Below are 16,860 nucleotides of genomic sequence, written 5' to 3' on the forward strand. Positions count from 1 at the left end.
GAACATATGATATGTTTTGTGTGAAAAACAAAGAGAAGCTCCAAATCAGAGACTGGATGGTCAGAAAGTTTCAAAAACATTTAGGGTTAGTTCTCTATGAGAAATTACTTTATGGCTCTGTGATTTATTAAGGTCTCTGGTTTTCTAATTCAAACTTGTGCATTCAAATGGTTATTGTTCATTCTGAATCAAACTGAAAAAATGTGCTTGTACTGAGTCCAAAGTCATTGGACATTGTCTTGACCAGTCCATCTACTTGGCACCCACTGCTGTTGTGGTAGGCAGGCAATGGGTCTCAACAAAGATTTTATCAGCACGTGGAAGGGAATTTTCTCAGCACCAATGATAGGTGAGATTAGGACAAGAATCTAGGATTAGAAATCAAATTCACAAACTGCATTATTCATTTTATTAAATTAAATAAGGAAAATTCTTCATCAACAAAAAGGATAGAATCAGTGGCTCACATTAAAGGCAATTATTTTATTTGTTGTGAAATGTCTGAACTCAGTCCCCTGAGAGTAATTCATCTCAATGTATTTCTTCAGTTTAGCTGAAACATTTTTAACAATAATAAACATGAAATGTCTCCACATTTAACACACCAACAGAGAAAAGTAAGAACCCCACTCCGTCTGCCTCAGCAGCAGACCCATGTGTGAAGGATAAACAAACAAAAGTTTTAGAAAGCATGCAAAGGAGCGTTCCACAATCCCAGGGCAGCTATTTCATCCTTGTGGACCTAAAGCAAGGTAGAAATTAAAGAACAATAAAAACCCTGAGTTAATATTTTATACAGACACTCAAAATGTGAGAACCCAGGAATGTCACGTGGTCCCCAAAACAGGTATGAAGAAGGTTAAGCACCTCAAATGGGTGTCATAAGGCTAGGGTGTTGGGTCTTCTCTCACATCTTCTGCACAAATGCCCCATTTTGCTGCAGTCTCTTGATGTCTCCTCTAGTTTCCACAGGCTTCTTGGAAGAGAAGAATGGCTAATGAAATTCTCTAGAAAATAAATGTAAAATTTCCAAAATACTGCTTAGAAAAATAATACAATGTTCAAAAACAGTTCAGGGCTTAAAACAAGGACCACAAAGAAAAGATGGGGGTTCCTGGAAGCCTGCATCATACTTGTACAGGGGCAGAACAAGTGCTCTTGACTGTGTGTGCCCAAAGTACACACCTCCTCCCTCTCCCCAAGAGTCCCTGGACCCAGGACAAGCTCCTGTCCCCAGCTGGGATCCCAAGAACCCAGAAAAGTCTGCAAAGGCTAGAGGGAGTTCAGGAATATGAAACAGAAGTGGTGTTTTGAGTATAAAGACCCAAGGTTTAAGACACACAGAAAATGGTAGGACAAAAAAGGAACTCTTGAAATGTTATATTACATAAACCAAGTGAAAGAAAAGAAAACCAAAGAAAGAACCAACATTGAAATTAAGTCCATAAAAAGGCTTTCCCAAGAAGGGTATATAAAGGGGGTGACCTAGAACATATTTCCTGAAGGTGATATTTCAGAAACATATAGAAAAATGAAACCAGCATGTGAGGTTAACTGGATGGCCTAGTGTTTGGGGACTCAGGATTCACCATGTGGGCATCTGCTATCCACAAACCTCCACAGAAAGGCCAATGCCCATGGAACAAGGATGTGTGAGAACACCTCAGACAAATTCAGAGAAAGATACAAAGTATTTGAACTTTTGAAAATATGTTATATTTAATAGCTGTGTCCACACTAATGAAAAACAAACTTTTTTTTACTGATAGCCTTTAACCAAATAACAAAAGATTAACTATTGTGAGTTTTTTTTTTTACTCATCAAAGTACCCCTCAGAGTTTGAGAACCTAATCAAATATAATAATGCTTTGCTATGTTGACATATTTCTCTCAGGAGAGGTAAGTGAAGCATATGCTTTATTCCAATCCTTTATAAAGCACTTGGTATGGATTCCATATGGGTAGCAGAGACTCACTGCTGGTCAACTCCCAGAAACATTTTCTCTTCTCTGATGTGAGGGTCAGTGCCTCTGCAGAGCAGCTAAATCCAAGGTAATCAGTGTATATCTGGTCACAGAGCAGATATAGTGTCCCTGAATCCCCACAAGAGATTGAATGTTGATCCCAACCAAGCCACTTAGAATCCCAAGTTTAGGTGGTTAGAACCCACACCCCCAACCAACCACCTGCTGAAGTTCCCATGTTAATGAAAGAGCATCTTTACTGGAGATGTTTCACGATTCTGAGGTTTTTACATCAGGCAATGTTTGGTAGGTCTATTTAGTGTCTCAGGATTCTGAAAAATGGTAATGTCTGCTCACAGTAAACATGTTCAGGAGCTTCCATTCCTACCGTGGGCCTCTGTTCCACCAGTACCTACCTGTCCTCTTCCACCATTCTGATCGCACACTCCACTGCAAAGTGCCATCAATTCTCAAGTGTACATCTCTGAAAACCAAGCACCCAGGTGTGGCCAGGACCAAAGGAGGGAGTATGGGGGCAGCAGTTCATCAATAATTGTTGACATGGAAAGATCAAACAGATAGCCAGCAGCTAATTAGGTGGGATTTGGTAATTAAATTCATAGACTTTGATCTTTTCTTCAAATATTTCCAAATAATCCATTTTACTGAGCTTCAGACATCATAACATTTCTTCACAATTAGAAGGGGCCTCTCTGGATGACCTTTCCAGCCAAGGACCCCAGGACTACAAATAAGCAAGCATTCCTCCCAAAGACATGGGGAGACTCCTGCCCCTGAACCAATGGAACCAGCAGCCTGAACTGAACTGCGCAGCCTGGCCTTCTTAGCCTGGCCAAACCCCTGAGGTCTCCACCCCCCAGGTTTTCCCCAGACAGCTCGGCTGGCACATTAGACAGAGCAAGTTTCCTCTTGTGCCAGGAGAGACACTGCCCCAGCCACACACCCTCCTTCGCAATGTGGTGCCTCTTGAACTAGAGTAGGGTGCTTGCCAAGTCACAAACCTGCCTCCTGAACTGAATCATTAGGACCCCATTAAGAAGTCCCTCCAGGGCCTCCCTGGTGGTGCAGGGGGTTAAGACACAGCCTATGAAGCTAACCACAGCCACTGCAACACAAGTTTGATCCCTGGCTGGGGAGAAACCCACATGGTGCGGCAGACCTCTCCTGACTCATCCGCTGCTCCCCCAGCAGTGTATTTCATCAATCTGCCTATTCTGTTCCCCACTCTGTCTCTGGTGAATACTCTCATCCAACTACCCCAAGACTTTGGCTTGTACCCCACCTCTTGTATGCATAAAAATAAAATAAATCTTTAAAAAAAAAAAAAAGATGTCCTCCAGAGTACCTAGTCTACAACTTTCCTTGTCTCCATGAAGGACAGACAATGCAGGAAACATCATAGCGGAAAGGGGGAGCAGTTGTGAGCCAACATGGCCTTGGTGGGAAGTTTTATTCAGATTGCTTTTATGCTGTATTAAAGAGAAGGGGATACTGAGAAAATGCAGGAAAGACTTGCTTGCTGGTCTTCCATTTTGAAAAACAGATGGACTCTCAAGGAGGGAACTGATTGGCAGATAATGTGCATCAGTGTTTAGGATCCATTACTAGTGCACACATCGTCACACTTTTCACCAAGAGAAAGTGCACCCACAGAACCCTCAGACCACGTCTGACACTCAGGTCTTGTTTCTGCAATCTTGCTACCACACCCCCAACCCCCACACATAGGAAAAAAAAAATTGGAGATTGTCTTAGGAAATAGGCCTGCCAAGCATAATAGAGTCTCTCTTCCCAGTGGGAAAAATCATCCAATTTTATTACTCACCTAAGTAGCTGTTTAGTGATTCACTTTTGCTGCAAGATAAAGCCTAACCCAGTCCCTTATATAATATTCTAGAGCAGTGAAGTTTTGGAGAGAGCCCAGGGTCCTACTGGCCCACTGCAACCCCTACCCAGACTTGCAGCAGCACTGAGAGATGAAGGGCTGCTCTCTCTGTGCTGCCGATGGGTGCTGAATCTCCAAGAAATCAACTCAGATTCTCTGGTTAGCATGGTCATTCCATCAACACCTAGAAGCTGGGCCTCTGGCACAAACATAGTCCAATATACAGTTCCACCACTTTTTCCTTTACTCAGAATGAAAATAACCACTTAGGAGGAAATGGTTGTCCAAGGGCAAACCATTACCTCTGAGTGAAATGAGAACCCACTCCCAGTGCTGTTTCTGCAGATTTCCCAAACCAAACAGGAGCCTAAGCGTCTGGACTTTTCTATTATTTCACCTCTGTGTAAAGCACTCATAACCATCAAATGAACACAATCTTTTAACACAAAACAATAGAAAGTGAGAAGACTGTTTCATTACTTTTCCATCTCTGGCTCAGTCATGAAGAGGCTATTCTGGGCTGATGCTTACAGGAAGTACCAAAAACCTCAGGAGAAATGGAGTTCCTGCAAAATTTCCAGCTGAACCTCACAGGCTGTTTGAGACATTCAGACAGGAATGAAGATCCAAACTGAAGATCCAAACATGTGGGTGCTTATCTGAACTGAACCCAAACCTTTGGAATTTTACACCTCACTCTTAAAAACCTCCCCACATGCTATGACTTGCAACTCCTGAGGCACTGTATCTTGAGAGTAAGAGTCACCTTTACATACACCTGTTCTGCCCAGGGTGCTTGAGAATCCAGAGGCAGACACACTGTGCTTCTTCTAACTGTGTAATGCTCTGATTCATTCTCATGGCCTGTGCAACCACTGAACTTTTAAAAGCAAGCCCACTAGAACACTTCATAGTTAGATGATCATAGGAGGGCTTTATAATAAATCCACTTGGAGCAACTCAGAACAGGTATCAGCTAGAAGGACAATTAGAGTGTAAGTCGTGCCAGGAAACTCTTGCCAGTTTTTACCTGTTGAAGCAATTGGGAAATAGACCCCTACTTGCTGAAAGCTGTGCGTGTACATGCATGCACATTGTGGGAGGGTGAGCAGGTGTTTGTGAACCACAGTTATATCCTTAACAATGCTCCCTGTCTCATTAAAAAAGAATGCTTGGTGCTCAAACTCTTACAAGAAGGAGGAAAACATCCCATGAAGTTTGAAATTTGATGGGGTGACCAGTGTTTCTGTGTGGAAGAAAGTGAATTCCCACAGCCAACACGTTTCGGGTTATCTTTGTTTGAAAGCAACTAGCTTTGGCTTTTTCATCCTCATTTTTCTTTGCTGCCAAACAGTAAGAAAGGAAATAGAGTTGGTGGCCAGGCCCAAGGACACCATCAATCGCTTCCTCGCTGTCTGGGCCAGGATATGCCCAGGAGCAGCATTTCCCCAGCATGGCATGAAAAGAACAAAGAGACAATAAAGTAATTCAGTGAGCAATTCCTGCTGAGAAATGAGTCCCCTTGTCAAGTCAAATCTAGTTGCACAGTGACTCTAAATCAGTGTTTCAGTGATAACAGATAAAATGCTTCCCTTATGCCACAAATATGAGTCAGACTGTTCTCAAAGGTATGCAGAGCAGACCGATAGTGCATATGCAAATGGGTAATAGCATCCATGTTCTACACACCAACTTCTGGTTAACATACAGACATAGATAAGATGTGTTTTCATGGCAAAGGAAAGATAATTTGAGGTTTCTTTATATCTCCTCTGTTACCTCATTCTCTCCTGTATTAGAAGCTATACATTGTGGGCAAGACAGAGGGCCCTAGTATCTTCTCTCCTGCAGTATACGGAAAGTTGCTACCATGAGAAATCTGAAACCCAGGTGTAAGCACGTTAGAAACCCCTTGTTCTCAGCATCCTGCACAAGCAACAGCCCAGGTGAATCCTGCACTTTTGTTCACAGCTGCCTCCTCCCTGACCCCAGCAAGTAAAGCCACTGTGTTCAGGAAGCAGTCTATTCTCGGTCTGTGGTCTGTGGTCCAGCCTATTGTGGTTAATATTGTGGTTTCCTCCTGTATGTTTACTTCATGAAGGTACCATCTTTAATGGTGCCAAGTTAATGCCATCTTCTCCCACTTCTCCCACTCCCCAGAAATGTTTTCCTATAGCATATTCCTAATCATTAGATCACTTATAAAAATAAGCAGTTATTTTTATTTTTTCTTTCTAGCATGGGCATTTTCAAAGACCCAACCTCCACTTCTTCCTGTACACATGCTGAAGGAAAATAATGAAAATTTTGGAATGAAGCCAGCTGCAGGATTTTATTTAACCTAACCTATGATGCTCAGAGTTATAGGAGAAAAATAGCAGAAAAATTGGAAGCCTGGACTGGAAAATGGACCAAACCCAGGAATCATGGTTGAAAATGGTGGATATGGACCCTCATGGACAGGGTGGGCAAACCACTGCATTCACAGATAAGCAAATATCCAATCTAGTCAACTAGCACTCACCTACTCTACTTTGCAACTCTGTGTGCAACTGGTTGCTGGTAATCTTACTCTGTCAGCAGCTTTGAGAGAAACTGGTACTTGTACTCAAAAGGAAGCCTGAGAAAGACTCTCTGGCAAAGAACTCCAAATCTGAACACAGGAACCTGAGTTTGCCAGAAGACAGCTGCTTTCTGGCCTTTAGCTTCAAAGACAAATACATTTACTTGTAAAACATTAACTAGGGTGTTAAAATGCTTACAGCACTGTTAAAAGGGGGAATGGCATGTACACTAATTCAGTGTCCGTCATTCCCTCATTGAACATTTATCTTAAACAAACTCTATTCTGGAAAGTCAGTGCTTACCACCTAACACCATCCTCTAAGTGGACAACCACCAAGACAGACAAAGGAATCCATTTTCTCTGTTCAATACCCTCATCCATTACATCTCTATTCTACTGCCATTGGACAGAAACCCTTTCCCAAGTGAACTAAAGTTTTTAGGGTCATTCAAAGGCAGTAGAATTGCAGCAGGCTTGCTTTCAGGTAAGCACTATAAAGAAATTCCTGCCTGGGTGGAAAATGCTTTCAAAGCCAGCTTTTCTAACTCATCGAAGCCAATCTATGGATGTGAGTATTTCACAAGGGTTTTCTCATGTTTTCCATTGTTTTCTTTCCAGAACACATCCTAAATCTGGAGCCCTTTACATTTGTGTCTCTAATAAGCCATTTGCACACGGTTTTGATATTTCAGTGGGTCTTGAATATCTTTAAAGTTTTCCATCTTTGGGATGGATAGATACATTCATTGCAAAATAGATCACCTGTAAGTCAGTAAACAAGCTCTTCTGTGAGCTGCTTGCTGGCATTACCTCCTTAAACCCTCATCAGCACTTTTGAGGTAGATGGCAAGATAGATGGCTTTATTATTCCCAACATTACAGATGAGGAAACTGACAGAGCATGGAAGTCACTTACACAGATCACAAAGCAAGGGAATAGCAACTCTGATGCTTTAGCTAGATAATTCAGCTCAAAAGCCCAAGTATTAAACCAAAGCTGGACTCCCACTGGCAAACAAAATATCAATAGTTTCTGCCCTGGTAAATTTTGAAAAGGAGAACATGGGTTATAAACAAGTGCATATAATGTATTAAATAATTTCAGGAGGAATAGAAAGTATAGTTGCTATGGAAAAATGTGACCTTGACACCTTGAATTAGCAGTTTCCTTATATGGAAATACAACCCACCTAAGAGAGAAAAGAAGTTCACAATAGACCTTCTTTCCTCTGAGATCTTGATCCATGACTAGAACAGGTTACATTTTTTAAAAGGAACTGAATAATTATATAAAATACTTAAAATTGTTAATTGTTCATTTGTTCCCATTTAAACCCTAAGAAAGTCACTAACACAATTCCAACCTTTTGAAAAATTCTACAAAGTGACATCATTTACATTTTTCAAAGGCTGTATAGTTTCCTCTGAGTCAAAAATAAGTATTTGCCCAAGATTTAGAAACTAAAGTAGAAATGAATAAATGTTCATGTTGGGGTCATGTGAAAAATTCATCTTTCGAAAATTTTTTTTACTCTCCTCTAAAGCAGAGCAAAAACTATGCCATCCCAAAATGTGTCTCTTTTGACAAAAGGTCAATTTCATGGGAGGAACTCTGAAGACTAGGTAGTAGGGATTGCCTCTGAAAAAGAAGCAGACTTCTCTAATGGTTGGGCTGGAAAGACAATTCCCTATTGTCTTTTCAATGGGGAAAAAAAACCACAACAGAACTTAATCTGCATATTTTTGGCTACTGTATCTTCTTTTATAACCTCCTTAATTGACCTTCCTTTTCCCTATGTCCTTCTGTCTTAGCTATGCTATGTAAGATGGACTCTGAAGCGACTGGGGTAAGTAACTCAATAATATTGGATCTCTCCTATGTAAACAAGAAATGTACATGTTATCATTAAATTTCTTTCTGACTTTTTCTCTTATCAATCTGTCTAATATTTGTTTGCCAGTCTAGAGAAACCTTGAAGGGTGTACAGGATGATTTCTTTTGCGCCTGGACAGGTTCAAGGAAATGTCAATAGTGAAGCAGGAAATTGAAATTGAACCCAGAACAGGAAACTTGCTTTTATCAGGGTTTAATAAAAAATTATTCATGGGAAAGGAATTAAAAGATACTGATCAGACTAAAATATTTTAATTTATCCATGAATTTCATTTATTTCTACTATTTTATTATCAACTAGCATGTGTTAAGTCTGCATAACATTTTAAATGCTAAACTTGGACTGTAATATATTTAAGTCTTTTCAGACAGGTATTATCATAACCATTTCACAGAATGTAGAAATGAATCACTGTAACTGTTATAGGGCAGCCCCGATATTGAACGGGTTCCTGGCTGTGGGTCCTCACCCGCGCGCTTAAAAGGGACTTAAGAATACTCCACTACAGGTGTTAGGGGGAAATGATGTCCTGAGTTAATCCCATACAGGCTTTGTGGACCCCACCCCCACTCCAGACTAAAGCCATCAAGACGTTGGGAAAGACAAATCCCATCACCACCAAAGGGAGGGTGGCTGGGACCTGAGGGTGGAGTTGGGCAGCCAGGTTGGATATAAAAACCAAACACGTGGGCCTTGGGGTCACTGGCTCGCGATTGCTCGCCTCCTGGCTTCACCGCTCCTGGCTGGCGGCGAACTCTGAGAGCGCCATTTTGGGATTCCTGATCGGCGGATTGGGTAGGATTCAGTTAAAACTTTGTCTCCCACTTTTCTCCCAGAGCTGTACATTTCCTCATTTCCCCTTCCCTTGTAAATAAACCTTTTTTATTAACCTTTCACGTGTGCCTGCAGTAGAGCATTGATAAGTCCTTTTAAGCGCGCGGGTGAGGACCCACAGTCAGGCACCCCGTTTTGTATCGGGGTTGCTCTACAACACAGGCACACACAAAAGGTTAATAAAAGGTTTATTTACAAGGGAAAAGTAAATAAGGAAAATGTACAACTCAGGGAGAAAATAGGGAAATAAAGTCTTTAATGCGTCCTACCCGATCCGACAACCTGGAAACCCAGTCACTCTCAGAGCTGGCGAGCTGGCGGAGAGCCAAAATGGGGATCCCCAAAGCCCACGTGTCTGCCTTTTATATCAGCCTGGCTGCTTAACCCCACCCTCAGGTCCCAGCTACCTTCCCTTTGGTGGTGATGGGATTTGGAGTTCCCAGTGTCTGGCTTTGGCCTGGGGTGGGGGTGGAGTCCACAAAACCTGTATGGAATTAGCTTTAGGACATCCTTTTCCCCCTAACATAACAACTAGTCTCTAATAAGTAGCTTCTCATTGCCTGGTGTTATTCTACACACTTCAAGTTTTAGTGGACATTTTCTGTTGACTACTATTTCAGTACCTGAATCCCCATCCTACTGGATGAAATGTGTCTACTTTCTTTAAACACATATCTTGGTGCCTTGAAATCTTACCTTTCGCATGGATCATGGAAACCAAAGGACATGTTTCCTTCACAGCAACAGTGGAATTGAATCTTGTGGACTCCCAGCCAGGACTCAGAGCTGTCAAGATTAAGCCATGCTTAGTTCCTGCTTATTTTCAAACTCCACTTCTGTAACTGGGCCATGGTGCTTTCTCATTAGTTCATTTCTTCAGTTAACCAGAGGTCATCTATGCTGTTTGCAAGCAAGAATTTTAGATAAAGCATATGCATTTTCTCATTTAATCCTCTTGGCAACCAAATGAGGTAGTTACTCTCCCTATGCTTGTTTTATAGGCAAGGCACAGAAAGATTTCCTACCTTACTCAAGATCGCCCATTTGATGCTAATGTTGAAACCTGAGCAGTATGACTCCAAATCCAGCTTGACTGTATTTAATATCTTGCCCAACAACTCTGTGTTAGGTCACTATCTGGTTGTACCACATCAACTCTCTTGTCTTTATTTTAAGCCCAACTAAGACTCAGGGAAGATACAAGAAACCCAGAAGAATAGATTCCGGAGATTACTGTAATCCAGAACATACCATTTCTAAGCCTGTTCCCTAGAGCCTAGAACCTTTCAAATGCTCCATATTCCAATTCTGTTTCTGGATGGCAAGACTGCCCTTTCCAAGTGGAGCCCTAGTTGCCTTACTGTGATTTCATCCCAAATGACAGAGGGTCAGATAAGGTAGTCCAGAGTGGCTCATTATTTAACACAGATTTCTAGGAGGCAGAGCTCCCAGCATATCACTGAGGAAAGGTTCCCACCACTCCTGTACCTGCAACCAGGCAATGGAATATTTCTTCTTTTTGAAAAATCCTCCTTGTTTCCATAAATCTAAGACCTCTTAAGTTCCCCAACTCTGCATAAAGGTACAGTGTTTCCTCTTCACAAACAGCATACTGTGCCCTCCTTTCTCATCAAGGCAAGGGTCACTAACAGCCTGTTGAAAACAGCCTTTCCTTTGAGAAATGTTTGTGTTGCTTACTTTCCCTGTAGTTCTGAATCTCCATTCCTTGTCAATTTAAAGTTTCAGTGAGGGTGCTGCATTGAGAATAGCTTCAGCCTCTCCAGCATTCAAGGCAAATGGAAGACCAAAACAAAGATTAACTTCCTAGCCCTGGGGGATTGTGAAGCCTCTGAGAGTGAGGTGGGCCCCTGGGCACCATGGAATGCAGTGATTGAGGAGCTCCACAGGCAGGCAGCTCTTGACAACCACATTAACACTTTCAATGGCTCATTTCTTTAGAGGAAAATGAAAGAGGGGTCACAGAGATGTTTTTCTTCCCTAGTTCTGAAATGGTTCATTCTGCTTTTTCTGCCAGTTACTTATTGCCTGAGAAAAGTTGCTGATTGTTTTAAAGGAATTTAACACAAAGGAGAAAGAGGGGGGATTGAGTGAAATTTTCACTTTGGGTTTCCATTTCAAGGGGACTACTGAGCAACCAAACTGAAAATACAATTATGAAGATCATGTTTGGTTTGGAAGCTGAGCTAGTCTAGCAATTTCATGAGTGGATGGTGTGAGATTCTGGTGTCTTTTTGTGATCTCAGGTAAAAATCCTTTCAGATGAGTCAATATGGATTAAAATAAAACTAATTTTTTTTTTATCTGTAAGGTAAGATATGTCATCCTCCCTATTTTTTCTTGTGAAGAGTTTCTATAAAACACATGCTTTATATAGTATCCTAATATATTTTTTAAATATATTAATGTTAATATAATTAGAATTTATATGCAAACACATGTATGTCCACAAATTGTAATTTTTCTTAATTCCTTGTTATTAGTTGTCTCATTGTAGTCAATATGTATTATGCCATTTGCACTAAGCAATTTAGAATTTGTCTCATTAATTAAAATTTGAAAAGTGGAATTAACAAAATTCCTTGTATTTTTAGCAGATTTTGACATTTACCCCAATAATATTCAGAGTCAAAAGGAATCACTTTGGCTCTGAAGAACAGTCTGCTTTCAGGAACACTTCCAGGAAGAAGTCCATCATCCTGAACACAGAACCTCCTCCTTGCTCAAAAAATTTTCAGCAAAACAGTTATTTTCTCTACCCCACAGTACAATGGAAACAAACTCCAAGTACAGATCCCAAGGAATGTACACAAGTTCTCCTGCTGATTGACCTTGAAGTCATAAGCTATTTTGTTGAGAATTTTTGGGAAAGTGAGTTTCACTGCATAGTCAGGAAAAAGAACTCTTCCTCCAACAGGGACTTCCTTGGAGTGAGAATAGGGAGTCACCATGATATAATATGAGAGACTGTCCTGGTCACTCTCATCCACCTAGAGATGCAAATTCCACCATAGTGCTGATCCCTTTAGCTTTAAATTTATATTTTAAAAAAGTATTTAATAAAAATGCAGCTGCCCTAAAACTGTAAGAGGCTATAACTAGATGGGAACAGGGAAGGGCAGTCTCTTTGGAGATCTCAGCCGGATGGTAGGGTGTGAGTAGGGCAGCCCCTGAGAGGGAGCAGTCTGGTGACTTCCACTTCCCCACTTCCTCCTCAAGCTCTCAGACATTCAATTAAATAGGGAAAGTTGAAGAATATTGTGCCAATATTTTTCTGCCCTCTCCTGGAGCCTATGCTGATGATCTGGGTGCTGAGTATGGAGCATAACATGTGCAGCAAATAGGATTAGTGTCGTTTCTACCGATCCAGAGCCCCAGGCACAGAGAGAGGTGATGAGAAAGGGATAGGTGTCATGCCCCTCAACTTATCAGCATTAAAAGAATAAAAAGGAAAAGGGTACTACACCTGAGAAACCATTTGTTTTGTGGGTTTCACAAGTCATTGGTAAAGCTTGTTTGAGGGTGGAAATGATTAGAACTTCCACTTGGATTCTTAATTAAAACTTAACAGTTTTTTTTTGTTTTTTTTTTTTTTAACTTTCTGCTAGAGATGGCTAAGGGGACAATGTGCATTCTCTGGCATTCCCTGGTGTCAAAGTCATGGAGGGCTCCTTGACCTCTTTCAGGATGAGATGAAATCCAACGTCTGTCTTTCATGGGAGCCATGGGAGAACAGGGAGATGGGGGTGGGGGAGTTTAAACACTAGGAAAATGAAAAGAGATGTGTGGAGGCTGGTGGGAATGCAGAGATCGGAAACCTTCCTGGCTATGGCAGCATCTGAGCCCCACTCATCCCAGAGTCCCCTAGATCTTTAGGAGGCTCAGAGAATGGCACTAACCAGAGAACAGCTCCTCTCCTCTCCCAGAAGGAGAGCTGCTTGGAAGCCTCAGCAAGTCTTTTTCAGTGATTTCTTTGCAATGACTTTTGAGAGCCAAGGTGGGAGGGGGTGGCTAGGGAGACAGACTGGGACTAGTCCTTAAAACAGCAGAGAAGAGTTGGTCTGATTTGCAGCATGGAAAGCACAGGCCAAGAGGAGTCTGCTCTGCCCGCTGCCTGGAGGTGCAGGCCAGAGGGCACCTGGAAGGCGGAGCTGGGGGTTGGGGGGTTACACCCTGGACGCTGCCTACCAAGCAGGCAGGCTGACCATCAATCACCACTGCCCGGTGGCAAGTTTGCCTGAGCTGGCGCCACCCTGCCTGCTGTGGCCCCACAGCCCCCAACAGGAACCTCACTGATGTCAGTGGCCTGTCCCCACAGTGACAGTCACATACAGCCTCTCCCCGATCCTGCTATTGCTCCTTGGGACACTTTGGTGGAGAACTGAGCTTCTAATATCCTCCAGCATGAAATCCGTTCCTGGAGGGAGGCTGCCTCTTGCCCACTCGGACATTTGTCTGAGCCAGCCTGCAAACCTGCTCCCAGCATGGGTCTCCAAGGGAAAAAAAAAAAAAGTGAACCACTTTTTTAGTAAATTAAATCAGTGTGCCACATCTTCTTGATCCAATCATCTATTTTGGGGCATATATACACAAGGGAATATTATTCAGCAATCAGAAAAGATAAACTCATGCCATTCACAGCAACATGGATGGAGCTAGAAGGAATTATGCTCAGTGAAATAAGCCAGAAGGAAAAAGACAAATATCGGATGGTTTCACTTATAGCAGGAATATAGGGGAACCAAATAAGATATCAGTATAAAAAAATAATAGCAGTACAAAACACAACAAAGCAAAAATGGACAATTATAAATCAGAGACATCCTGCAGGGAGGAGGAGGGAGAGGGATCAGAGGGAGGGAGGGAGGAGCACAGGGGACTGAGGTGATGGTGCACGGGTGCATTGGTGAAGGAAACTCTATGGGGACTACACCTGAGGGGGTGGGGGGAAGCAAATATTGTTCTTTTTTTTTTAAAAAAAAAAAAAGATTTATTTATTTATTTATTTTATACAAGCACTGGGTACAATCACAAGCGTGGGAGGGTGAGAGAATTCACCAGAGCCAGAGCGGGGAACAGAACAGGCAGACTGACGAAATACACTGCTGAGGGGAGCAGTGGGTGCGGCAGGAGAGGTCTGTTCCACCATGTGGGACCCTCGCCTCTGGCTGGGGATCGAACTGGTGCTGCAGAGGCTGCGGGCAGCTTCGCAGCCCAGTGCTCAACCGCTGCGCCACCAGGGGAGGCCCAAAGCAAATATTGCTTAAAAATGAAGAATGATGTAAAAAAAATTTTAAAAAGTGATATAATTTTTTTTTAAATTAAATCAGTGTGGATTATCAACTTTGGGAAAGAGATGTGTTGGTTTTTCACTGTTCTTCTTCATCATCCCCAACTCTATAAAGATCCTCTAAAAGTCATACTTCTGCTGGAGCAGAGTCTCACTTTCCCAGTCCACCCTGTGCACAGCCATTGCTCAGGTCAATGAGGAAGCATGAGTGACAGGGATGTCCAAGACCACTGCTGAGGCAGTCCTGCTTTGGAACTCTCAGGGACTTTTCATTTAGGAGAGTGTTAGGTGAGTGTTATGGTGGAAACACTACTTTTTTGTCGGAAGCAACATCTCCCTTGTGCAAGCAAAGCACACTTTCTCACGTCAGTGTCTGAAGAGAAGGTCCATGCTGAGAGTCTTGCAGTCGTGGGTAATCTGGGGTTCTCCTGGTCCTCGACTTCCTTAAATAGGAAAAAAAAAAAAATCAGCAAATGGAAGACTGCTTTAGATTTCCTCTCTCCTGTCCCTATCCACCCACACCCATCTTTTTCTCCCACCATTATTTAAAAGCCAGGAGACTTATAGGCAATATCTACCCAGTCAAATGCTTCTACCTTTGAGCAGAACACAATTCCAGGGCTCTGGGGACCTTTACTAAGCAGGTCACAGGTACTCAGGCTTTTAAGAACATTTGATTTTGTTTAACTTGTATTGGAGAAAAAACCCAAGTGAAATAATGTAACACCTATTCAAGTCAACATTGGTTGAAACCCTCTTTATTTTTAGAATGCAAATTCCTTCACTTCCCAGGTTTCCTGTGATGGCTGCCTTTTCAGTGTAAGTTGATTAATTCCCTAAAAGCTGGCTGAAAAATAATCTGAAATAGAGCTCTTCCTCAAATAAACCAGCAAGTAGTTTTAGGGCATGAGTTCTTATTTTATTTTGTTTTAGTTAAATAGTGTACTGTTTTGTAATAACTCTAGTCTTGTGAGAAAAGCTGGCATTTACTGAGATCCTAGGTCTCTACAGAACACATAAATTATCTTGTCTCATAAGGGAAACCTGTAGGAATTTTAATGACTTCATTGAATGGATGAAGAAACCAAGGTTAAGGGACTTAGAATAAATTGCCTAAGGTGACAGAGCTGGCATGTGTGGGGGTCAGAACCTGCAGGCCTGCCTTTTCTGTGATACATTTGAAACTGTCCTAAAGCAGTGCTAAGAGGGTCAAAGCGAAACTGCAGCCCCACAGTGTGGGCTGGGGAGCAGGACCAGAACCGTCGGAAAAGTGGTGGCAGTTTCCCCATCCATGCCAGAAGTTGCTGCCTGTGGGCAGCTCCTCCCCTGGGTGCCAGCCAGGTTTGAGCATGAAGCCAGAGCAGGAGTTTCCTGCTGGCTGCACAGAGAGCTGCCTCTGGGCAGCACACAGGCCATCCTATAGCCTCCAAGACAGCTACACAGAGGTCTAGTGCTGGAGGCACTTGGTGGAGAGCCTGGCACTAGCCTTTTTATATTTGGTGCCTGGATTGTAGAATGAACCAATGAGGTACAAGTAAAATGAACCAATCGTGTTCATCAGCTCATTAGTTAATTATTCAGTGCCAAAGGGCTGATTAGTCCTAAAATGGTCCAATTGGTTACTTAGAATTGAAAATGGTCTAATGAGACAGGTAGGGTGAAGGACCTTGAAAGAGGATATAAGGCAGGACAGAAGCTAGTTTATGACTCTTGCTCTGGTCCTGGCCTCTGAAAAATAGAAAGAAGAGAGAAGAAAAGATGAGGAAGAGATGCATCCAGTAGGTGACCTCCAAAAAGAGAAGCCGAAATACTTCCCAGTGACCAGGTGGCTGCAACTGCTTCTAGTCCTACTGCTACCAACTGCCTGATAGGAGCACCAAAAGCTCCAGGGCTGTTGTCTCAAAGAGCTATTTATCGTTGCTGTGGGCCAATAGCTCATGAAGAGCTGTAATGTTCTTTGTGAATCTGTCACAACCTCTAGTGACCAGATGACTGGCACTACTGACCAATGCTGCCCAGCACTTTAGACAGGTGACCAGCATTCTGTGTCCAGGTCATTTTTGGGAGCTGATGGCATAGTGTATGTGATCATCTGGCACCTCCTGCTGGGGCCTCTGCCTCAGTTGCTATCCTGTCCAGTGTCCACTGTTACCCATCCTGCCCTTCAGACTGTTGCTGTGGGCTACTATGGTGTTATCTCAGGAGCTCCACCTGTGAACACCTCCAAAAGCCGTGAGTTGGATCCAGACCTCCTGCTTGCCAGTGCGGAACTCCAGAGCCTCATTGGTGGCATGGCGACATCTTGAACAAGCAACATTTTTTTTGGGACTTCTGTACATTGGAGACACTATTTTGGGCATGACAGTCAGCCACCTGTGGTGTTAGG

At 42.6% G+C, this 16,860-nt stretch overlaps 1 long non-coding RNA gene across 1 annotated transcript; it reads right to left on the reverse strand.

The window, feature by feature from the left end:
- Positions 1-460: 460 nt before the first annotated feature.
- On the reverse strand, positions 461-10,404 carry LOC119244333 (uncharacterized). Its single transcript, XR_005124957.2, has 4 exons — positions 10,192-10,404; positions 9,863-9,952; positions 868-1,007; positions 461-742 (listed from the first exon to the last, which is right to left on the reverse strand). It is a non-coding gene; the product is annotated as an uncharacterized LOC119244333 (long non-coding RNA).
- Positions 10,405-16,860: the final 6,456 nt, after the last annotated feature.

This window comes from Talpa occidentalis, unplaced genomic scaffold (genome assembly GCF_014898055.3).
Source record: "Talpa occidentalis isolate TD23 unplaced genomic scaffold, MPIMG_talOcc4v2.1, whole genome shotgun sequence".
Lineage (NCBI taxonomy): Eukaryota > Metazoa > Chordata > Mammalia > Eulipotyphla > Talpidae > Talpa > Talpa occidentalis.